Here is a 27,002-nt window from a genome sequence, read left to right on the forward strand (position 1 = left end):
TAAAATTGAAATATTATTTTATTCACATTTAATGCATGATTTACTTTGGACAAGTTGACAAATTCAGCTGTTTTATTTATAAACAAACCTGGCTACAATTGTGTAGAATTTGGCTGCTACTGCATGTTTTATCCTATGGCGCTGATGTCGCGGAAAACTCGACATATCAAGATCTGCTGGTCGTTAACAGTCTTTCTCGATAGAGGGACATAGTCTCTGGTAGTGGGACGGAGAAGTATTGTGCAAATTCTTCTTACTATAAAGATGCTTTGAGGAAAGGATTATAAAGAAATTATCAGATTTTTTATAATTTCCTGAACAATGTTTATGTGTGTATTTCGGTTGATTTGATTGTCATATGGCTGCAGTTTTCATAATACAAACATATCATACTAAAACTGACAATTATGATAGTAAACTGGGTGAATAATATGACATAAAATGCATGTGCATGTAATGTTAAGTACATCTTGAAACTAATTTTGTTCCTGCTGCTGGTAAGATATTCTAAATAAGTAAATCCATTCAATAAAGGTAGGGTGCTATCCTATTTTAGGTCAGAATAGATTTGTAAAATGTATGGAAGAAATATCTAATGTTATTTCAGAAAAAGAGTATATAAATAGTCAAAATATATGGGAATTTCTGATATCCCTAATAATGTTAAAAAACGTAATTCAAAGACTCCACTAAGCATTTAACAGTCCATAAAGAAACCATGTTGAACTTAATTTGTATACGGATGTACCTAGGTATGTTGTCTCGATTTGTAAGGAGGGGCCGCGGTGGCTCAGTGGTAGAGCGTTCACCTCTGGTGCTTGGGGTCCCGGGTTCGATCCCAGCCCCCGCCAAGTGGACTTTGTGGTGGAGAAACACCGTGTGCGTGGGTTTTCTCGGGGTCCTCCCGTTTCCTCCCACTTTCTTCATTCCACCATTTCATTCATTACTCATCATCATCGTCTCCTTTAGCCTAACCGGCATAACCGCGGGACGTAAAACTCAAAGATTTCATTTCCTTTCATTTCGATTTGTAAGGAGAAACGTGTCTGACAGACAAGGCATCTAGTAACATGAGCAGTGCCGTGCCGTGGAAAATCAGCCCCCGGGGCTAGTATACATATGTATGGCGCCCCCATACATATGTTCCAAGTAATTCTTCGCCTCTTTTTTTCTTTTCTCTCCCGAATTTTGCGTTCCTTCGGCGCCCGGGGCTATTGCCCCGCTCGATCCCCTCCCATGGCAGGATATTAAACATGAGGATAATAGTGTATTTCCGCTACCACTGCTTACGCACATACTCACCGTCGTTGATGCACCTGGTCCCTATGAACGCTTCCCCGCGGTACGCTGCGAGCCCACCAGCTTAGCCCCGATCTGATTCGTTTAGAAACCATTCCTTAGAGGCCACCTAGAAACCATTCCTGGTTTATGTTTTTTGTTTTGCAGTATTTATGGTATATGTCTGGGCGCTGTATTTATACGCCAAACGGTGATGTCATCCTAAATTGAATATTCATCTAGGGTACACAGACATGCAACTTCTCCCTTTAGAAACAATTTCTAGGATAGTAACAGCGAATTTTCCGACAAAAGAATCTTGCCAAATAATTTCGGGATCATTATTTAATGAATATATATTAATTGTTTCCTTTCAAAAAACAACTCCACCCCCCAAAATATTCTTCTATTAGAGAATTCCCATTTTCCTCGTACTTTCAATATAATGATACACATAAAGAGTACTGGTACCATAATATACCATTGAATACTTGCAGTTTCTCTACCAAATCGTCTTCCAATGTTTTAAAAACTTGTTCTTTTACACTTTAACAAGGTATGCTTGAACATGGGAATTTGTTTCTTCACCCACTGGTACGAGTATATATAGGAGCAATAGTAAACCCAGACGGTCGAATAGTTCATTATTAGGGCGTCGAAGGCTCAGGAAGAAGTTACATTCACTACATCTCAAAATACGTTAGAAAATGCTAATGTGTTAGGACGTGCATCCTGTATACAGTGCTTCTCTCGCGGCGGGAGATTACTCTCTCTTCATATATATATATATATATATATATATATATATATATATATATATATATATATATATATATATATATATAGTATTGTGAATGTTCGTTTATTATTGCATTTTCCTTCCTTTTCACACCCTGACATATTAGGTCTACATATCTTGACAGACCAATACTTTTCTGAGTCACTAGATATCTAGTGACTCAGAAAAGTATTGGTCTGTCAAGATATGTAGACCTAATATGTCAGGGTGTGAAAAGGAAGGAAAATGCAATAATAAACGAACATACACAATACTTCCAGCTTATGTATTATCCCATGTAACAGGTAAGATAGGAGAAACAAAGCAGTAACCGTGTCAAAAGAGCAAAACTAAAAAAAAATTAAATTAACTTATCACAATTGCTACCAAAAAAGTATTGGGCAGTCAAGAATGATTACCATTTTTTAAACATTATTACCATTCTTAGTACTTGGTAGGTCCCTCGTTACTTTTGATAACTGCACACAACTTCTCTGGTATCGAACGTACCAAGCTGTGTGTGGTCTCACGATAAGATTTACCCCATTCTACTAGTAATGTACTTTTCAGGTTCTTTTTGTTAGAGATGCCATGTTTGCGAATACTTTATTCCAAGCAGTGCAATAAATTTTCGATTGGGTTGATATCGGATGATTATGGTGGTGTTTCCATCCAACGAGGTGTGTTATATAATAATCAAAGCCATGTATTAAGGGCTGTATGCTTGGGGTCGTTATCTTGTGTGATGACATATTGGGGAAGGAGACACATTTTTTCCACAATTGGAGGAAGATGTGTCATTAGAATGTTGATGTAAGCCTTGTGGTCCATTGTCTCTTCAATAAAGCATAAATCACCCACACCATTTGTACTCGTAAAACCCCATAACATAACAGAACCTCCTACATGTTTCACAGAGGCTGTAAGATTTTTCTCATCTAGTTTTGCATTCTTCTCCCTCGACAATATCACACGTCCGTCTGACTTCAAGATATTAAATTCATTCTCATCGGTAAAAATGACTGTTTTCCAGAACTCATTAGTTCATTTTTCTGCTTTTTCAGGTACGGCAATATCTTTTTCTTGTTCGTCTTTCTTACGTAGGGGTTTCGACGGGTTGTTCTCCCCATATATTCCCTATCACGAAGCACATTTCTGATGGTTTCAGCACACAATCATTTCCACATCACGTTCTACTTTAGCTGCTAACTTCGGCGCACTTAATTCGGATTGTTGGCCACTTGATGCACAATGTTTCGTTTTGCTGTCACTGAAAGCCTTGGCAGGTGGCCGCTTCGTGCTGCATGTATCTACTCGTATCTACTCTTTTTGTTTTCTTATAAAATATTTTCTTATACAATATTCGTATACAGTATTATGAACCGTTGTTCTTGGTATTCGAATAGTTTTGCTGACTTCCACAAACGATTTTCCGTTCCAAAACAACTCCACTACAATCTTCCTATCTTCCTCCGTTGTTTCCTTTGCTTTTGTCCCCATTGGTGCTTCACGAAAGGCACGATGTTACTGCTGTTCACTTTCCTACAACTAGAGTCTTTTGTGTAGAAATACACACGGGTCTTCGAGGGTGAAGCCACCTCAGAGAGCGCGTCTTCATAACCAAGGTGTTTGCACGCCCAATACTTATTTGTCGTTGAATGCGGCCCGACCTCCAATATTGCTGTTCTGTTGGAAAACAACGGTATATATGCTGATTATCTGGGTGTGTAAGTCACATACATATGTGCATGAATGTCCTCCATAAGTTTTAGGATCACACGTAGCATAGTTGTTCTACTATTCCTACTTTTGTCTCATACCTCTTATCCGCCCAATACTTTTTTGAGCCACTGTATATATGTAGTATTTCTACTTATTGTTTTAGTTAAAGTTATATAAATAAGTTCCCTAGACGTTATTCTAGGTCTCACTATACAGTAATGAAGTTTATATACAGATGGTGATCAGAAAAATGGAAACACCTGAATGAAATTGCAACTTAGCAGATCGAAACAGGGTGGGGAAGGTGCTGATTGAGTTCCTCCGTCACTTGCTCCGCAGTGGCACGACGGTTCTGCGTGACAATGCGCTTTAATACCCGGCGTGACCTGTCACTCATGATTTTCTTCCGCCCACTGTTCCGCTTTCCCGATGTGGTTTTCCCGTGTGTTGTGTAGGCCGTCATCACCTTCGACACTGTCCCACGCGACACACCTAACACAGTAGCCACTGCCGTCACACTCACTCCACATAACCAGGCTCCAACAATTTGCCCTCTTTGAAAATCTGAGAGGTCTCCCATTTTACACTACCTCCGTCTGCTGCAGCCACTGGACACTGCTGTTCCACTGCACCTGATGTAGTATGGAGACCGACCTAACACACCACCACCAGCGGTCCGGCGTTGCGGGCGCCACGACACCACTGCCAACCCATACATCTGACGTGTTGCCAACTACAGGTGTTTCCATTTTTCTGATCACCATCTGTATATTGAGTTTAACGTTCCACGTTATTCATTTAGGCTACTTACTGATGAGATGTATGATAATGGTACAGTAACTTAAATGGGAGGAAACGGGAGAACCCCGGGAAAACAACCCACACGGTCTTTGTCCATCACAAAGGCTACTTGATGCGAGCTTGGATTTTTCTAAAGAAAACATGTTTTTAAATATTTTAAAATTTATGATATTTATCTATACTCTTAGCTTTTATATGAACTCTTATTTTAATTTTTAATGTATTTTGTTCTGTTATTTTTTCATGTAGCTTGTTTCGAGTTTACACTCTTTAGAGGGCTTATTTTCGATAGTTGCTCTCATTTTGAAAGTTCCGTTTATGAGTTCCTTTTTAGTAACAGGACAAACGGCGCCTTGAGCACAAAAGTAGTCCAATTCAATAATTTGTTTAGAATATTCTATCGCATAGAGTAGAAAAGAATACAAAAAGAAAGTTTGGTTGATATCAAAAATAATAAAGGAAATTTAACTTGGACCAAGTTTGCATTCAAAATATTGCACTTTGACTGCCACCATCAAGGGTATAACCCAAAAATCACCAGGATTTGAAGGCAAGACCACTCTCTACTCATCGCGTCAAATAAACTCAGAACAACCTACGGGTTAAGTCACCATTGAACATATCAAATAGTCCGGCATTTATTATATGACAGAGATCTATAATTAGGACAAAAGTGTTTGTTGTCCAAAAGTGAAATAACTGCGTTTGTTCCTCGGAAACATCAAGACGGTACTCAGTCTCTCTCCAGGTGTCACGGATCGGTATGAAAATCTAAGGCATAAACGTATTTTAAAAAATAAAATAAGTGAAACAATTACAAGGTGGCACTTACATTGTTTTCTACAGCGAGTCTTCAATTGCAACCCCTTCAATTAACTTATAGGGGTAAGTCTGTAATCTCCAACAAATTATTCTATAAAAATCTGAGCATTTTAAATAAGTGTTCACTGAACATGTACTATATAAAAGTAGAGATGCAAAAAAGCCGGCTTTTTTGAATCGATGGTTTTTTTCACATAAAAAGCCGGCTTTTTTGGGAAAAAAACGAGAATTTTGGAAATTTTGGCTTTTTTCAACTTCATGATTTTTCTATCTAAATAGCTTTCTTATAGTATATTCTATAGTTAGATAAAAATTCCATGACCTGAATGTGATATTTCGCTCTGAAATTCACCATCAAGATGGATGGAGCACATGTTTTACGAATTAAAGCTAACATGAAGAATGTAGTATTTGAGGGTAATTTTAGAGGCTATTTAACTTTATTTTAACTTTTGAGTTATCGACATCTTTTTTCTTCTCTAGTTTGTCATCCGTGTTTCATTTCTAAGAGCTTTTAGTACTCTAGCTTCTAGCGCAAAAGTTAAACTTGCCCGTTTTTCTATTTATCCGTCAAAGCGTACGTTTTTCAGTATATCCGTCAAACCGTAATTCCACATTTCTGTTATACTGTAGCTGTGAAGTGATTTAGCAATAATTTTCCGGACACAACCTTGAATACCAATTTATACAAATAATCAGTAGCGGATTTAGAAAAGTACTTTAGGAGGGTTTTTTCTGATTGTTTCGTTTCCTAAAAAGTCCTAATTTTATTTGGGAAGTGTTTGAAGTTAATGAGTACAGGCATAACTAATATTTCGTTTCGTTTATATGTTTAGCAATAATCTTCCGGATACAACTTTAAAAATCATTTTATACTGAGAATCAGTTGCGGATTTAGAAAAGTATTTTGGGAAGGGTTTCTTACTAATGTTTAGTTTTTTTAAACATTCGTAATTTTTATTTGACGGGAGCTTAAAGTTTATGAGTAAAGGCATAAATAATAGATATTTCGTTTGTTGCAGACATTTCGTAACATTGGGGAACGGGCTTCAGTCCGAAAGACCACCCCCCTAACCTTCGCAAAACCGTCACTGCTGGTAATTAGTAATAATAACGATTTAAAAACAATAAAAAAGGAAGTCGCCCAACTCACAGTACACGCAATATTTCTACATTCACAGATGGAATGAAGAAAAGCTTTGTCAGAATGGTCGAATGCTGGTTGAATCCCGGACTTCCCGATAGAAGCGCAAAAGCTAATCACTCAGTCCTGTTTGTTGTGCAGTTGTATTTAGCTTAACTTAAATATATTCCGTAGTCTTTTTTTTGGGGGGGTAGGGGGGGAGTTCCGTAATGATATGTTGAATCCCTCTTGTTAAAAATTCAGAAAACTTGAGGATTGGGTAAACTGTGATGGTGGTTCTCTAAAACTTAACTGTAGAATTTCATGAATATACAGAACCAAAAGCTCTAGATGTGCAGCCTTTAAGTGTATCATATAAATCTAAGTATTTCTCTTGTTTTATTTTAATTTTATTTTGTTTCAAAAAGAGGGTATGGAATATTTTGAAGTAAAAATACTACATACTATTTTGCTAGTTATTTGTGTATTCTTTAAAAAGAAGTGTTTACTTTTAGGGTTGGCTGATTTACACCAACTTTTTTTTAATAACTGGTTTAAACCACAAAAATAAAAAGATTAAAAATGCGAATCGTGTGAACTTCATGGTAACGTTTCCAGATATCAAACTACCTGCAATAGTTTTATTTCCCTTTCACCTTTTAATCAAGGTGTCCCATGTTCAATTCTCGGTCGAACCACAATCCTTCTTTCATGCGTAACCCAAGTAGCGGTTCGGATGTCAGTTTAAGCGAAAGTCTTCTCCTTGATAACCTCGGTATTTCGTAAGGATGTTAAGCCTAAATATACGAAACAAACCAAATTGTATATTTCTACATGCCTAAATGCGTGCTGTTTTATAAAGAAGCCAATATTGCTTAAATATATTGATAGAAATTGGCAAAATTTATCGATTGCCTACGTAGCTTCCAACATTAGCTTGAATTGGACTTTCAATGATATCTACGTACCGGTACTAAATTTGTAATTTAATACCTCAGTTTTAGCGTACTGATTATGGTACGTTGACCTTTAAATTTTACATGCAAAGCAATAACAGGATTTTCCCGTTATTGTCTTACATTTCAAATAATGACGGGATTTTCCCAATGGCTAGGGCGGGAGATTCTCAACTTAAGAAATTTACTGACCGCACTTCTTTAAGCTTATGGGAGTTCTTCCGGCATAACCCCGCTGTTGCATAATAACATCAAGGCGAAACAAACTTAGGCTATTTCTGTGAATATGTAATATAAATACATAAAGCAAAAAATCTAAGTCAAAAAGCCTGGTTTAAACCAAAAAAGCCTGGTTTAAACATCCCCCAAAAAACGGGTTTTTGGCATTTTCAAAAACAACCACGGTTCTTGCCAACTCTGCTTACTTTTGTATATAGGAGGTTAAAAATTCTTATTATATACATTGGTTAATCCTGTGGAATTCATAATGTAAATATGTTGAAGAAAAATTGTTTGAAATATTTTTTCGAAATTCATAGTTTATTTTCGATGTTTTATATTATTATCAGCATCAACCACTAATTAAATGACTTTTTGTGTTATAGAGAAGCGATACAAAGTCTGTTTTATCAATTTAAAGCAGTATTTTGAAAAAAGCCCAAAATTTCCGAAGCAAAAAAGCAAAGCAGAAAAAACCGAGTTTTTTTCCAAAAAAGCCGGTTTTTTTCCGAGCCCTTGCATCTCTATATAAAAGTAATGAAAATGCACTCCTTAATTATTTTCTTACTTGAACTCTAAGCAATTGAGACGATTGGAAATCCTCAGAAAAACTTATGACATATTCGACCAAATTTGATTTTTTTTTCTTTTTACGAAAGGTACCATGAAACGTTTCTTCTAAATCTTGAAGGGAGCTATTTGAATCCTTATATGTGCCTGGTTTAAACTCTAAGCAGTGGGGATTGTCCTATCTTACTTGTGGGATTACGCTACGCCACTCCGGACAACACAACTACCCATCTAGTTATAAGGATGATAGTGACCTTATTTTTTTGTGAAGGAACTAGCTAACGTCTTGTATAATTTTATCCCCAGGAATGCCCCAAAAGGGGGGGGGGGGTTTCGGAATTTGCAAAATTTCGCCTTCCTCCGCTCTAAGGGAAAGGAGAAAAGTCCCCAGAGAGGTTTACAAGCCTAGTTAGGGGCTCAAATTCTACTCAATCAGGGAATAACTGATATTGCGTTTATATTAGCACTCCCGCTAGTTTAGGATGGGGTGGAGCAACATTTATTTCTCAGCGCCATGTTCGTCAACGCCACAATTGAGAAAAATAGTTTTTAAAGTATTTTTGTTGATGTTGATGCTTTCACAGATTTTTCTAGAATGTAACTTATTTTGCAAAAACAAAGAAAAAATGCAAAAAAAAAAAAAAAATGCAATTTACTGTTCTCTATTTATAGGTTGTAATTAAAATTTATTAAATTAAAATAAACCGTAACAGCTTCTATAATTTAACGTTATCTTCATCAGACGTTAACTAGCAGAAATATCTTTATATTATTAAATTAATATGAGACATTGTGAATGTATAACCAAATCAATTCATAAAATTTAACATTTAAATAAACGCTAATTAACGAAGTACAAGCACTTTCCTAACAGACCTTAAATTGTAACGCAGATCGACGTCATATTTGTCTAGCCCTGGAATGTCTGCACTATATGAAAATTAAGATTAAGATTGAAAATAATAAAGATTACAATAGCAAAAGGAGTACAAATAAAATTATACAAGTGACAACCGAGTACAGTAAGATATGCGAAAATTCAACAACCGCTGAAAAATAATAGACAAAATTAAAATTAATGACAGTAATTAGACAATTTTAAAAAAATTAACCTTTACTGTTACAAAGTTAAGAGAACAGATTTATTGTAACTTAAAATATGAAAGAAAATAGTCTTGCTTACTTATCTCTGCTTCAGAGATTTCAAATTTTCTTAGATTCACTAATAGCATTCGTTTCAGAGAAGTATTTATCTTACGGCATGCACTACTTTTCTTTTTAACTTTTATTATGCCGATATTTTATCACTAAATATATTTGGATAATTAAAAAAAATTAAAACATTTAAAAACAAACCCAAAAAAGAACGAACTAATCACTTTACACTCTGGAGAAAGGTTATTGACGCTATTTCCATCAGGATATGCTGTTAATAATCTAAAAATAATATTTTATCCTCCCCCCCCCCAAAAGAAATTTTTCACTAATAGTAACATTTACAGTTTTCACTGCCGGCTGTAGAAACATTTCAAAAGGAAACCGAACTGTTCAAGTGTATATGCGTTTATTCAGTGCACTGTCCATCGCAATCACACAGTGAAGTGCAAGGGCGGTTGTTTCTCTCGCACCTATATTTTCTATACTTATTGTTTTTGCAGTGACAGCAGATCAGTTCAGAACATGCTTTCAAAATCTCTGGGATCATTGTCCAGAGTGGTTCGTATCCACTAGGGGAACTCCTTTTTCCTTCCAAAGGAAGTAAATACTGGGATTTCCATTTCGCGTTGAAGACACTTAAATAATTGCCTGCAAAGTCGCACGCTTCGCATGTAGTTTTAACGCTGTTGGGTGGAATATTTTCGATTGATCTGTTTCCTTTGGTGAACAAAATTTTGCGGTATTCATTTAGACTTTTGGTCGTGCTTGTGGTGTTATACATAAGTATAGTAAACCATTCAATTATTTAGAAATCTTCATTCTGTATTTCCATAGAATTTGACAAGTTATTGAAGACTGGGGTGATATCTATCATTTTCAGCCTAACATTCCAAGCCTGGTCTTTCCAATTCCATAAAATGCTGACACAGTGTCACACCCTGTAAATGCATGGAAAATGACAATGCATTACGTATGTCATCTGAAAGATTTTCCAAGAAAACGCTCAGTGAGAAAATTTTCTTGCCCTTGCACTGCCAAACTCAAACCAGAGATCCTGCAAGCCTTATGACTTTAGCTGCAAAAGAACAGCGGCAGCAATAACTACTACATCGGAGTCAAGTATAACAAAAACGATATTCTTGTAACCTAACTGAACACAGTTTTTCACATGCAACAGAAATCTACTATCAGCCTCCTCTTGATAGCATGGGGCAACACTTTCACTGTTGAATGTTCTAGCGCAGCAAGCAACTCGCTCATCAGCACTTCTTACTAGTATTTTTTGTACTATTTCAAATTTAGAAATTGCTTTGGCAAGAAGATGAAAAGCTGCGTTTTGTTGTCATCATCGACGAGAAATTTCTTGTACATCTTTGGAAAGTGTGTTGTAGGCTTCACAAGCATTTTCTGCCAACTACTCTTTTTGATCTTTCAAGTATCGATCGAAATTAAACATCAAGTCTTTCAAAATTCAGAAGTCGATCTTTTACTGCTCGAAGAAAAACCTTGTCTATGAATCCTTCAAATATCCTCCATGTACTAGAATGCAACCAGTGTACAAAGGTTGTTCCGTGTGAAACACAAGCTGTACAATCTGTCAAGGTATTACGATTACTTTCAACAAGTCCAGATTGATGTAATTCAAAATGTCAGATTTCTTGGACGGTTTACGAAGCTTTCCAAATTCACTAATTGATGGTGGGTAGAACTGGTGTTCATGTGCAAGTAATGTAGCAATACCATCATCCCGTCCTTGAGAAGCTATATACAGTTTGCAAAATACATTTACATCTTTTCGTATGTCCTTCACTTGAAGCGCTTTCGCTGATTTGGTTCTTCCACCTTTCACTTTAAACAAGGCTAACTTGCATTTTTTATTACAGAAAGCACAGGTAACTTCTCTTCAATAAGCCTTTCCTTTGCATCCATATCGTAAGAAGTTATATATTTTACTTTGGCCTCCCGAATTGACTTCTCTGCTCCTTCTGAACATCTGATTTTCTCACAGCTGTAGATAGTGCATTTTCTTCAAAAGGATTGCTACGCTAATCAAATGAATTAATAGAATCACTTACATCCTTCTGGAACTTTTTTTTTTTTAAAAAAAAAAAAGAGTTTGTGTTCTCTCTGTACCAGTCATCCAGTTCATTTGCATATTCATCCTGTTAGTACAGGCCTTCAATTTGTTTTAGTGTGTAGTTTACCGTTGGTCCAGCAACCATCCATTTCAAAAGTACAAATGGAGATTCAAGAACATCTACTGTACCTGCTACTCCCTTTATTTCTTTGTTATTTTGTTCATGTGGTTGGTTATCAGAGAGAGCAGAAAATTTTCTGCTTGTATTTTGACTTACAAACTTCCATGAATTCATCTGGAATATTTGGATGTGGACTTTCTAGCTCATTCGGTGTTTTTACAAAAATTGGTAGCCATCTTGCATAGTTCAAATGGTCTATTGCAAACATCCTTGGACAAAGTTTCCGAAGAATTGTTTTGTAATTAACAAAATTTGCCTCACGTATATGTATATATAAATATATGTATAGGAAACAAGACTCTTATAAATTCTGATTATGGTAAAAGTTTCGCCACGATCGCGTCAATGAAACTCAAACTGACATTTTACGACTACCTGTTTAAGCTCTTTTTAAAGTTTTTTTTTTTATCTCTATTGAGATCCAAGGCATAATGTTGCTCTCCCGGCTGGTCTAGTGGCTAGCGTACGACTGCTTTTCTTGGGGTCCGTTGATAAAACCTTGAAAATATTATTGTGGTTCGGATTTCACCTTAAACTGTAGATCAGCGTCCCACATGGCTTCGGTGTTAAACGAAGACACTAAACTTATCAATCAAACAATACTTTTGATGTGTATATTGAGGGTTTGAGGTACTCTTTCAAAATAGAGAAGTGAAAAAAGAACATTGATAATTTTAACATATGTCTACATGTTTCTAATGATCGATGTTGTGTTTACCATAAGAAAAGTAATAGTACCATAAACTCGTTATAAGTTAGCTTGGTGTATTTACAATTCTACTTACTCACAAAGTAGTTATTCATTTATAATCTTCTCACTCGAGTTCTGACTGTTGAAAGCAAGCTAGTGTAATGAAGAAAGTTCTATGCTACATAATTTTTCATGTTTGTTAGCCTATCTCCTAACATGTAAGCCCATGGAATTAAAGTCTGTGCGTGATTGTAACGTACATAAAGAGTAGATCCTAGTCCTCATCACTTTAGTGGATCGTAAAGCAAGGTTAAATGTAATGGGCCTTATGCAGAGTCGTTCTGACGCGGGATTAGTTCCATACTGCAGTAGTCAGGCCTTTAGTATGACGCTAATCATATGTGAAAATGACTCTGCATACTTCCCATTATGTTTATATACATAAAAGTTGATGTATGTACGTATGTGTGTTGTATGTATGTTTGTATTTCACAATAAATCTGGAACGCCTGGAGCAATTTTAACTAACCTTGGTACACATGTTATTTACAGCCTGGGAAAGAGTACGTCGGGGTAAGATTCCTTTTGCACATCTAGGGGAAGTGGAAGGGGATATTTTAGTGTCAAATCCATAGATTTCGGGGTCTATGAGCTTATTAGTGAAAATTCTGATGTTTTTTAAGCGGAAATTTAGCCCTCCAGTAACAGTAAGAACCCTTTGCACACCTAGGGGGAGAATCTACATATAAGAATGATCGGAAAAGCTGCTATTAGTGTCGAATCCTTAGTTTTCGGAGTCATTGAGATGAACAGTGCCAGTTCCGATGCCATTTAAATTCAAATGCAGCTCCCATTAGTACTTCTAAGGGTGGGCCTGGCGGGAGCTCATGTGATTCGGATTTGGAATGGATTTTGAGTTTAACGTCCCGTTGAGCAGCGAGGTTATGTGAGACTGGACCTACTGATTAACGTGGAATCCAAACCACATGAGCTCCCGCCGGGAATCGAACCCGGGTCCCCACGCCAAAGGCGCATACGCTAACCACTTAGCCACGAGGGAGCTTCTCATAATTAGTAAGTACGTCCCGTCTCATATAGTCTCGCTGCTGAAAGGGACATTAAACTCAAAATCAACTCAACTCCTAAGGGTGGGGGGAAAGGTGACAAAACAATAATGGAAAATAACCGATATTAGAGTCGAATCCATAGTTTTCGGGGTCACTAAGTTGATCGGTGACGATTTTGGTCCTCACTGGGGTAAGACGTCCTACTATTCCTAGGAGGAAGGGAAGGAAAGATATATAAAAATGACCGAATCCGATCGATATTAGTGTCAAATAGATAGTTTTTCGGGGTCACTTAGATAAATAGTGACACTTTCGATTCCATTTAGGTTCAAGTTCAGCTCCCATTAGCACACGGGTTGGAGAGGGTGAAATGATGACATGTAAAAATATCGAAAACAAGCGATATTAGTGTCGAATCATTAGTTTTCGCTAAGTAAATAACAGTCTTGAAGAAAATGACGTCCAAGTTCATCCATCAGTGGATGCATAATCTCCTTAGCAGTCCTAGAAGGAGTGGAATTCGCAGACATAAAAATAATGAAAGAAGATATTAGTGTCGAATCTGTGGTTTTCGTGGTCACTAAGTTGATTGAAAACAGTTCCGATGACTTTTAAATTCAAGTTTAGCCTCCAGTAGGGGTAAGAATGTGGAAGGGGTGTGGAAAGGATAACATATAAATTGATAGGAAACAACCGATATTAATATAGAATCCATAGTTTTCAGGGTCGCTGAGATGAATGGCGACATTCCCAATGCCGTTTAAATCCAAGTTTAGCCCTCGGTAGTATCTGTGGGGGGGGGGGGGGAATGGTGACACGAAAAAAATATAAAAGGGCCGATTTTAATATCAAATCCATAATTTTCTGGGTCCTTAAACTAATTGGTGAAACTCCCTATACGATTTAAGTCTAAGTTTAAACCGCATTAGCACTCCTAGGGTGGTACGAAGGGGTTGCCATATAAAAATAATCGAAAACAACCGATTTTAATGTTGAATCCATAATATTATCGATGTAGCTCCAGTTAATAATTACACTCCCGATAGTCGAAGTTCAGTTCCCACCGTCATGAGAGTGAGTAAGAATGAAAAATAAAATGTCTCAAATGACTGAGGTTAGTGTCGAGTACATAGTTTTGGTTCGTGAAGCTATTAGGTTACAATCACGATGATATTTAATTCCAAGTTTAGGCATTAACGAGCATGTCAGCTGGATTGAAAATATACAGAGAGAAAGCCAAAGACGTTGCTCGCACATCTACATATATTTGGATGTGTGTATGAAGATATATTCCAGCGTAACTCCGAAACGTCTGGACCAATGTTTACCAAACATGATAAACGAATTATGATCAAATTTTAAATAAAAGAAAATACATTAAGAATCAGATATCTCAAGATGTGGGAGTTTGCAAGAGGAAGAGAATAAATAAAAAAATAATAAAATGTCAAAAAATGACAGATTGTGTCGAATTCATAGTTTACGGATCGGGAGAATGTCTAACTCGTTTGAAACTACTTTTAGAAGAGAGTTTGTATCCACTTCAAGCTCAGTTTCTTATTCGTATCGATTTGATTAAAGGGGTATTCTGTGGGGGTAGAGTATGTCAATATATATGTCAAAAGTATAGTATCTTCTGTATTTTTATCAGTACACTTTTATTGAGTTAAATATTTTAAGGGGAAGGGAATTCAAGTATTTCCCATAAATCTATTCTCGCCGTGCAATGAACGGGCGTTTCAGCTAGTTAGGTTAATAGAGAAAACAATAATTCCTTTCAAATAACATTATTTGAATCACAATATACGAATATAATAACATATACGCACATTCTTCGATGTTGTATTTCCAATTAAATCAAATATTCGCTCTTACGGATATTACCTTAAAGTATTAATCCATATTGAGGCTCTTGTAGGGTAGGTAGGTGGCAGTTATCAGGAAAATGGCAAAAGATGCGTGTGAAATGAAATATTTGGCTCAACATCCCATGATTATGTTCATGTATTGAAAATGACGGATAGGAAACTACGTAATTATACAAGATTGGATGAATGTCTTTTTGTGCATAATAATAACAAACCACATTAATAACGTACAAAGTGTAGTAACATTTACTTGAATCGAACAGCCTAGTCTTCGATGATCACGCAGACATGCTTATGCCAAAGATATAAGACAAATCATATTTACTTTGTAATCAAGGACTACTTTTCTGGTGAATGTTAAGCCTACTGGCCTTGAGTAAACATCAATTACAATGATATATATCATTCACGTGGATCTAAAGCAAGTTGATAGAATGGAGATAAGTCACAAAATACGCAGATTATGATAAGTAATAAGAAAGGAGAAGAAATGAAAAAATACAGATCATTACAAATCATTCCTATAATTTAATATTCTCTTTCTGAGAGAAAATGATAATAGCATTTACAATTTATTTTATTCAGCAAAAAAATACTTCAGTGGAACCTATGATGAACAGCAACAGCTTGTTTAAACGTCGTACGGAGATACCAAGTTCGTACTCAGGTAATAAATACAATGATTTGACGATTACTTACCGCAGGAAAGTATAATGCAACTTAATGTCACAGAAAAGCGCCGTGAATAATCAATTCTGTAGCTTTAATTAAGAACATATCTCGTTTCTTCTTGCCCGCACGAAAGAATTCTAATATACTATATAGAGTACTTGCTTAATTTACCAAAAGGAATAGGGCGTCATAAAGGTGTGACCGTTCCCATATTATGAAAATCTGACCTCACAATCAACTTCTACGCAGGTCTCTACATTGTAAACCAAACACAATCATAAAATAAATTTTGAAAACATCCTTCAGAATACATCCTATCACAGCATTGATATGGTCCTCTAAATCTTCAATAGTGAATGGGTTTGTGCGGTAGATTTTCTTGTTGGCTGATCTTCGCAAGAACAAATTACAAAGGCATGAAGGCAAGTTTCCTTGTAGTCTATTCATGTATCCCTTTACCCAGGGCCGGTCTTAGGTGGTGTGGGACCCGATTGTTAACATTTTGCGGGTCCCCAGGTTTACAACTAACTTGCACTAAGGTCTATAGAATATATATATATATATATATATATATATATATATATATATATATATATATGCACACTCTTTGCTGGTCTAGTGGTGAGCGCGTGCGCCTGTGGTGTACATAGTCTCGAGTCCGGTTCCTGGTGGAAGAGCACACAAAATATAATTTCATAATTACTCCCTGTCGTTAATCATCAGGTGCCGAAACCGAAGAGGCGCGTCTGAGCAATCAAAAAAAAAAAAAAAAAAATGTCGTTAATCATCCTTGATTACTTGACAAATCCTTGGTGTCATATCTTCTTGGAGATGATTTTGGAAATACCCTTAGATGTTTGATTCACGGTAATGTAAAATTTATCTAAGGTTGATTATATGATGTACAGCTTCTTCTGTAGAATCGCATTTTTACATATACAGAGATTGTTCATCCTACGTTTGGCCCATTTCGTTCCTTCCCCATCTCGGGCAGAATGGACTCACCCGACCTGGCTCGTGGCGTCCTGCAGTGTTGTGCAGTGGCTTCCTGGGAACGGAGTTGTTTTAAGGCGCGGACGACAATAACGCACAAAACAGAACCATTGTTGTGAGTGTTTTGTTAAATTTGTTTCCAAGTGTGTGGGTTTCCGCTCTGTGACTAAAATGCCGTCCAAACTAAGCCGGTTTTGGGAAAGCTATGTTGCAGCTCTTTATGACGCCCACTTTAGTGTTTCCGTCATTAGAAAACAGTGCAAGAAGAATGGTTGCAACATCAGTTTAAGTGGAATAAAAATTTTATTAAAAGGTACAAGGGCAACGAAGCTCCACCATTTGGATCACCCACGAAGTTGCCTAGGAAGCGAGAATGCACCAAGGCCATCTCCACCATGCAGAGGAAACTTCGCAAAATGGCAATGCAAGAAAATCCGCCAACACAGAGGTGTATGGCTAATCGTCTTGATGTGTCTTTGGGGACTGTGAGCCGGACATTACACCATCACTCAAGCTGGAAAAAGTCATGAAAGCTCGCGGCCATCTTCTCACGGATGCCCACCAAAAGGAACGAAAGTGTAATGCCCGGAAGCTGTACGAACGGCATATGGCAAAACAAAGGTGGATGTATGTCGTAACGCTCGATGAAGCATGGATTTACCTTTCCGACTGCGGCAAACTGAGAGCCATCATGTACCAAGACAAAGTTTCATGGTCGTTACTGGCTACTGTTAACGAGGTAAACTGAAGATTCCTAGGGTGGCGAAGAACTGCAAAATAAATTCGCAGTATTTTCAGGAGAAGATCATGCGGGCGATCTACGAGCATGAGATTTCAACAATGTACGGAAAGACGCCAATCTGGCGCGCATTCACATGGACAAGGCCTCATCACATACCTCACGATCGTCCGTCGCATTTTACAGGGAGATGGAGGAGGCAAGTGGTATACAGGTGATACCTTTCAATGAGGTACCTGTTAAATCTCCAGATGCAAGTCCTATGGACTATTGTGGATTTGAATTACTGAAGCGGGCTTTGGAAAAACGGCGTGTGATAACTGTGGAAGGACTTCGGAAAGCTGTGCAAAGGGAATGGGACTAGATTCCCCTCCCAGTTCTTCAGAGAAGCCCATTACAGTGGAAATTATTGTTAGGAACCAAGGAAAACACATCGAGCACTTACGGACCTGGCGCCAAGGATTCTTCTAAATTTTTAGGTAAGTCGAAATTGGCCAAATGTAGACTGAACAACCTCTGTAGTTTCAGTAATATTTTTTTTAGCATTGATAAACCATATCTATAAATTTCAACTTTCAAAAATGTGTAGAGATAAAACAATGCAAACTTTACTTAATCACACGTCCTGAAAATGAAAATGCAATCAGTTTTTGTGTATCATCCTCAGATTTTCTACTATGATGATGAAGATTAACTGTTGACAGGAGTAAATGCAATTTGAGATATAAAATAAAAGGTGTTTACGAAGATAAATTCTAAGTTTCAATGAAAGAAATACATGTATGTCATACTAAACATTGCCAACACATCATTTGCAAACTTATGTGTATATCGTTATTACGTATTCATATACAGGGTGTTCCAGGAAAAGCCGACAAACCTCGCATGTGTGTTCAGAACCTTAATACAAGAAAATATCTGCAACTTTAATCGAAAACGCTTAATTACGGGGATAGGGATAATAAAAGGATAAGAGGAATGACCAATTCCAGTAATAAATTTTAATTAGCTCTCTCTCCGTAATTAAGCGTTTCCGACCAAAGTCACAGAAAAACATTTTTTTTTTTATTGAGATCCTGAACACTATGATAAGTTTGTCAGTTTATCCCCAGAACACTCTGCATGTTCACTTATAAGTTTGATTAAGAAAAATGATTAACAGCAAAGACAATTTCGAAACATTTTCCCGTTTCTATGTCGTGGAGTTCTCTTTGAAAAGGAACTAACAGTAACCTCTCAACATGGAGGGGTCCTGTTTCCCTTTATAATGTTTTCTCATCTGCAAAATGTTCTGGTGAAAACGCTCACCCCTGTTCATTGCTTATAGCTGCTAATTTTTCAGAGAAATAACTCAAATGGAAACGCAGACAGTGAATGAATTTTAAAATAAATATTTCACCCATGTGCCTCGCAATTTTTCAAGAAATTTCTGTACCAGTATTTCATACTTTTTTTCTCTTACAAGTAAGCCTATCGATGTCGGAACCTAGTTTCTTGACCAAACTTGGTAGAGAAGTGTGGAATATCAACAAACGAGCGTAAGCAAAATTTAGTGCTTCCGTCCATAAAGACGGCCAGAGTGACCAAAAACCTGATTGATCAGAATAAGCCATAACGATGTGTTCTAGTTTGAAAATTTCATTTTATTTGTAAAATGGGTAAAGGGATGAAAAACAAAAACACATTAACCGACACCGGAAGGAAGTAGATATCTATTTGAGGGTATGTTTATCATGGTGGCCATCTTGAAGTCAGTCAATTTGTATCTCGTTCGACATTTTTAAATAGGAATGTAAAATATCAAATTGGACTAGAATTTTACGAGAAATGCAATGGTGAACCTTATGTTTCCATAAGTTTATATTTGTAAGACGTAATGAAATGCATATTGATATGAATTCTTGATTCAAAGATTTCTGAACAGCTGTATCTTTTTGAAAAGAATTCAAGTCAGGAAAACCTAATGTACGCTAGTGAGAACATCGTAGGCAGCTACTTATGAAAGTTATAATCAACTTGAAATCGTTATCGACTGCAGACAAAATGAAATGGTGATGAGATGATCACAAACCTTAAGGAACTGATGGAAGATGGATGACATATTTTCCGTTGGATTATTTGAGTTAGAAGACGAACCTTCATAAGCAGACACTTATTCAGAGAGCAAAGTTTGTCCTCTGCTTTTGTATTTTTATAATAGCTTAATAAGAGAAAGGATATGCAAAGAAGTCGCACTGAGGCTGATTTATTTGATACCATCTCGGCATTCAAGGTAGTATCACATAACAATCAGTAACAACGCCAGTAATTTTTACGTAGTGGTATTCAAAAGTTCTAAATTTCACACACTCCATAATAAACCAAGTTATGAAATCATTACTTTGAAATTACAAGCACTTCCGCTTTGGGCAGTGGTTATTTTTGCATAGTAGGTTGATTCACTGTCTCACTGACTTTCGATGAAAAAGAAACACTACCCAAAGCTCTATTCCTTTCCGTTTTAATTAAAAGTGCCGAGTCGGAAATAACAGGTGAGGAAATATACGACGAACTCTTAGCTGAAACCACGGTTACTCAACATTGCATAAGCATTCGTAACATTATAGATCACATATGTATGTTAAAAATCACAAATCATAATCAAAAGGTTGCAATAGGCCATTATTATTATTGTATGTACGTATATATACAAGGTGTCCAAAAAGTCCTTTGCCATCCCATGTATCTTCGAAACGACTGTGAATATGAGAAAACGAAAAATACCCGTCCATCATTATTTTAAGGGGCTTGAATTTTGAGCTACAAAATTTCCACCCCAGATTCCCAAATAGGGGGACGTGGATAAACTTGAACATTTCAAATGACAAAGTGGGTCGAGTAGTTTGAACGGACTCGACAAAAGATATTTTGCTTTAAGTTCTGAATTTGCTAGTTTGCCGAAATCTAAAATGGCCCTGAAATCAAATTTTGGATTGAAGGCCTTTGATGACTTTTAGAAACCTGTGGCTTATGAATGCGGTCCTTCTACGTTTTAAAAAAATATTTTTAGGCAGACTGTAAGTATCGTAAATACTTTTATAAAAGAGAAAATGATGAGTTATCGAGTTGAGACTTTGTATCTGTGCATCTTGTCCGTAGTTTTGTAAATGGAGTCCCATTTTGCTGTTCTGCTGTATTGTCATGAGAGTAAGGTTGTAAGAAATGGTTATTTCAAAAGTGAAAATAAAGAGCTGCGAAAATATGGACATCAGAAAGAGGGACCAGTACTACCAGAGTGTAGAGAAGAGATATTGTAATCACTACACGTTTCAGACATGTAAAACTACGTAGTTTCGCTGATTGAAAATTAAACAACCCACATACACAGTCCCAAATTACCTTAAAATTACTTACATTGGCGTGGATCAGCCTTTGCATAAACATCTTAATGGGTCGCTTGTTCGTTCTGAGATTTGCTTCTAGACGCACCAGTCGAAACAAGGTTGACTACGACCTTCCTATATTTTTCCCGATTGAGTGATCGGTCAGGCAAGTTATCCATTTGACAGAGAGAGGCTTAAGATCAAATGAAATTGGGCTAACACAAGCAATTAAAAGTACAATTGCCTGTACTATTTATTTATTTATTTGCCATCAACACAACAGGCATAAGCCCAATTGTAGTGTCAGTGTATTACATAATACATTTACAATAGTTTTCTTAAACATAGAGTTCACATTACAGATGTCAATTTCTTTGTGTTTGATACATATTTTGTTATAAGTAGAACACATTCTCCAAATTGGTGATTTCAATAATACGTTGGTTCTAACTTTTTTGCAATAAAACAGACCAGAGTTATTAGCACGAGTTTTAAGTGTTGGGACATGAAAATTTAATGTTGATATGAGATCCGTACAATTAAATTCGTTTTGTTCTATTTTATGGAGAAAAATCAATCTGTCATATTTCGCCTTTGTTCAAGTGTAGGGATACAGAAGTTGTCTCTTAATGTTAGATAATTTTCATAATATGGATAGATTCCAGTTGTCTTGTACGTCAAGTATTTGATAAATTTAGATTGGACCTTTTCCAGTTGGTGTCTGTATTGCTGTTGTGATACGTTCGAGATCACAGCAGCATATTCCAGTTTTGATCGGACATAGACATAATACATTTTTGTTAGTGTAGTACTATTGTTAAATTCCTTTCCAGTTCTAATTATGAGCCCTAACATCTTGAGAGATTCATTAACTATGTTCTCTATATGGTTATTAAATGTCAGTTTCGTATCAAATATAACTCCAAGATCTTTGACTGAATTTATTCTATTTAGTAAGATCTGATTCATTAAGTAATCAAACTCTATTTGAATTTTGTTTCTGGTAAACGATAAAATGTTACATTTGTTTATGTTTACATTAAGTTTGTTAAAAGAACACCAATTAGCAATATTTTCCATGTCACGTTGTAAATCGAGATGGATGTCTTTATCTTACCGTATATTTTGAGGTCATCAGCAAAAAGCAATTTGTTACTTAATAATATATGATCAGGGAGATCGTTAATGAATAAAAGGTGCAATAACGGACCTAGCTTAGAGCCCTGGGGAATTCCAGAATATGCAATATAATCAGATTATTTATATTCTTTGTAGATAACAGTTTGTTTTCGATTATTTAAATATGATGAAAAGAACTTGGTCAAGGGAGAAGAGAAATTATATTCGCCTAGCTTATGTAATAGTACCTTGTGATTGACTCTGTCAAATGCCTTTTCAAAATCTATATATATTACATCAACCTGACATCCCACATCTAACGAATTTGCTATAAAGACTGTGATAAGTGCAAGGTTTGTTGTTGATCTGTGTGGGATAAAGCCATGTTGATATGGTGAGATTACGGGTTGGATGTGGTCAATTATCCGTCGGTATAGGATTTGTTCAAATATCTTCGCAAAAGTAGGTAAAATTGATATAGGCCGGTAGTTATTTATTTCGTGTTTATCATTGGTTTTTGGTATTGGGCAAACTATAGATGATTTCCATTTATCCGGAAAAACGCATGTTTTTAAAGCGAGATTGAATGCAATCCTTAGCGGATATGCAAACGCATCTATACAACCCTTTATGATATAGAGAGGTATTCCATCAGGGCCAAAAGCACTTCTGGGCTTTAATTTTTTGATTCCCATTTCTACTTCAGATTGAGTGATTTCCTCAATGGTAAGTGGCTCTAGTTTGTTAGTTACCTAGGTTAATAAATTGTTCGTAGGATTGTCAGTGACACCTGTATCTGGCACATATACTGACGAGAAATACTGTGCAAAAGCATTGGCTATTTCATCATTATGATAAATTAAGCGTCCCTCATAATTTAATTTCCCCCAAGAAGATGCTTATTCTTATTTTTTAAATAAAGTTCCACAATTCATTGGTATTGTTATTAATGTTATTTTCAGAATCTTGTATGAACGCTTTGTACGCCAGCTTAATGTCTTTCTTTATTTTCGTACGCAATTCATTGAATTTATTGAGATAATTTACTTCTTTATTACATTTGCATTTTTTTATGATACCTTGCTTTAGTTTTGATTTTTTTGATAATTCCATTTGTAAACCAGCACGGATAAGCTGTTCTTGAGTTGTTTTTAAGTGGCACGCACTTGTCAAATACACTATAAATAATATAATAGAGATTATCAATTAGGTCATTGGCGTTTTCATATTTCTTTAGGCAGTTCCAGTCAATAGATGAGAATTCAAGACACAACCCTACGAAATTAGCTTTCCTAAAATTATATCCTGATATATTAGCTTCCTTTTTAATCTTCGCGGTCCCGTTCTGCCTCACGTTTATTACTAAGGATGGATGGTGTACATGTTCGGAATTAGTGGAAAATATTCCCTACTGACTTCTATATTCATTATGTTAGACAGAACCAGATCTAATGTACGATTATTTTCGTTCGTCACATTATTTAACGATTGCAAATTATAATAAGACATAAATTCATTTAAATTCTTACATTTAGACGAGCTTGTTTAAAAATAAAATCCCGTATCGTGTATTTCCGATAAGTTGAAATCACCAATCAGGAGCACAGGACAACCTTGAGGACAATTAATTTCCAAGGCGAGTAAATAAACCATTATACAATTCAATATTAGATCCCGGTGACAAATACACAACACAAATATATATGATTTTCCCCTCACTGTTAATTTTAGCAATCAAGCAGTCATAATTATCACCACACATGTCCAATAAGGACATGCAATATTTAATTAGGGCTGCAATACGAAGACCTGGACATTTGTATGTTATTTTGCTTAACAACTTCTACACTTCTCACACACAATGGTGAATATTCATAAATTTTAATATTATTGTAGTTGTGAACGCTGTGCTGTTCTAAGACATTTTATCGAGGATAGTTTGATTGAGCTTGTGTGTGAATGTTCGAGTTTCGCTGAAGATTTTCTTACGACATTCGTAATGAATCGTATCGAAGGAGCACGTTCCACAGTGGTCTGAAAATGGAATTTAGCCGGACAAAAGTCGTAAAATTCAGTATCACGAAATAGAATAAATCTTGGTGGGTTATGCTGCCAATAGACTGGATATAACACTTTCATGATATTTCTGTCGGGGCCCTATCTGTCCTTTCCCAGAATCACGCGATTGTGCCTTCTTTGTTACCACTCCTGCTTTAGATATGCTAATCCGAATAAAAGCTGTACCAAATGAAAGTTCATAAATTCAAGACAAGTGTGGCTTTCGAAAAGTAATTTCGCTATTAAGTATGACATCATCGTATGACTTGATTATACAAATTTTATACAAGATGAATTTTCAATAGTTTAGAATTTTCAAGAAGGGGCTAGTAGAGGTCTGCGGCATGTAAATGCATTTGAAGAGTACTTTTCCCTATGCAATCGATGTATTTTCTCGTACCAATTTATCCTTTTTTACGATTTGCGGTTATTTTTGTCGAACTAACTTTCATTTTCAGACATGCGTAGTAAATTTTATGGAAAATCATTATAAGAAACAATTAAACATCGTATGAATGTGAAGCTTTGCAGTAAGTTAACTTATAAGTTATGTTTGGACTGTTATGTCTTAAATTACAGAATCGCATTGTTCTGTGTACTTACAGGAAAAACAATAAAGAATCATGGTGACAAATGGAACACTGTTTGAGGCCCTACGCAAACGAAACCCCAAATTGTTGTAACCTAGGTCAGCTGATTGTCTAGAACACTTGGTGACGTTCGTGGTCTCACAGGATCCTGCACAAGTGAATGAAGACTGCGTAATCGACTCAAAGGTTACTTTACAACTCTGCAGAGTAAGTGGGTAAAAGCTAATTACAAGGATCACCTATTTCGTTCGCAAAACCGTATTGGCTCGATAGAAGATTCAATGCACCCTGGATTACTCCGAATTCTGTACCACCTGATAAACCACTCAGCAGTACCAGGCTTAAAGGACGACCAGCCAAGGACTTTTCGTCGGTGACAGATAGATCCAAGCGCCTAAAAACAGAATAACTACGAGCGAAGACTCCAACTAAGGAGCTTATATTTGCTACTAAATCAGTTATTCATTCAGAAGGGAAGTACTCTGCAGCAGATCTATTGTCGCAATCCACAGAATATTCTCCTTCACGTGCGGTGAAAATCCGTCAGGTTTGACAAGAAGCCAGAGTACAATCAAACCAACCTACGCCATTGTCTGATGATGAAATTGGCTTTCCTAATAAAAACAAGTTCCAATATTCATATACCAGACAGGAGGTTAAACGTCGAAACGCAGACATCTATTCTCCATACGATAACATCTTAAGTGCGAAGAAGACGTGTTATCCAACAGGGATTATCGTTTCAGAAGAGGGAACATCTGTATTCCACTGCAGTTCCTTATCGATCATACCACAAAGCTTCTGTGTGAGACGATTCAATTTTCTGAAGATATTTGTTTCGCCCATCTGGAACTTCTCTGTAAATGGAGTTTTGATGGCAGCAGCAATTACAGTGAGTTCATGTTGAGCCTTTCATTCCAATACCGTGGAAAAATCCAGTACCCTCCTTCATAAAGTACTGCAGACCAATCAGACTTAAATACGTCAAACAAACCACACAGTCTACAGTTAAGGAGGTGGAAAACGTTCGGAAGGAAGTCAGTGAACTGAGACCTTTAGAAGTGATTGTTAAGGAAGAACATGTGAACTTTTATCCTTTGCTTCATAGTACAATGCTAAATACTAAAATGATAAAGTTCTAACCGGATCATCTAGTCAGAGGTGTTACATTTGTGGGTGCCTTCCCTCCCAAATGAATGATCTTCGACAAGCGTACAATCGACCACCTCGAGAAGAAACTCTTCAAGATGGCCTCTCCACTTTACACGCTTGGATCTAATTCCTTGAGTGTGTTCTCCACATTGCCTACAAGCTGAAAACTTCTATTAGAGACACTACAGCAAATGCGATAAAAAACCTCAATGACCAAAAATCATATGTTCAGCAAGCACTTCGGAGAGAATTGGGCATCACGGTAGATAAAATTGTTCAAGGCAGAGGCACATCAAACACGGGGACTGTGGCAAGGCGATTTTTCGCACATCCAGAAAAGGCTGCAAATAGACCTACAACTAGAGTAGACGTGGATCTAATAAAACGCTTTGGCATCATTCTCATGGTTATGTCCAGTGGTCGGCCCATTAATTATGATAAATTTGATGAGTACACTAAGGCAACTGTCTCATCGTACGTAAAACATTATGCTTGGTACCGGATGCACTGTTGGTGCACGGATCACAGGTGATCAAACACATTTTAGTTCCTATAGGTGTCCTTTCGAAGGAGGCACAGGAATCTAGGAACAAAGATTTCCGCCACTACTGGGCACACCATTCTAGGAAGACTTCTCAAATCAATTTCGCGGCAGACATATTACACAACTTGCTGGTATCGTCGGATTCAATCATCTCATCCCTTACTGGTGCAAAGCAAATTCCAAAAAGGAAGATACCTCAGGAAGTACTTCGGCTGCTACAAGGAAACGAAACATCTTGACCTGGGCCTGGACTTCTTGAAGCTGAAGAAGAAGAGGTAGACACAGATAACGCAGAAGACGAAACTGATGAGAGCGACGATGATGCGGAATGAAGCACCAGATATCGGGATACATCCATGTGGACGTTCATACTACTTCTAATTCACAGTAAAAGAAATTTTTTTGTAATTAAATGGACATCTTCCACTCAAAAAGACTTTATTCTTTTTTTTTTTTGTTCAA

At 36.6% G+C, this 27,002-nt stretch overlaps 1 protein-coding gene across 4 annotated transcripts in view; it reads left to right on the plus strand.

Moving 5' to 3' along the window:
- The first annotated feature begins 223 nt into the window (after positions 1-223).
- LOC145662694 (dynein axonemal intermediate chain 7-like) overlaps positions 224-27,002 on the plus strand; it is a 450,989-nt gene continuing 424,210 nt past the window's right edge. For all 4 annotated transcript variants that reach the window (XM_081728534.1, XM_081728535.1, XM_081728531.1 and 1 more), the window contains exon 1: positions 224-497. The gene's annotated coding sequence lies outside the window, so the exon portion shown is untranslated. The remainder of the gene's footprint in view (positions 498-27,002) is intronic.

The sequence above is a fragment of the Thermobia domestica genome, chromosome 10 (assembly GCF_964235325.1).
Source record: "Thermobia domestica chromosome 10, izTheDome1.hap1.1, whole genome shotgun sequence".
NCBI classification, from domain to species: Eukaryota; Metazoa; Arthropoda; class Insecta; order Zygentoma; family Lepismatidae; genus Thermobia; species Thermobia domestica.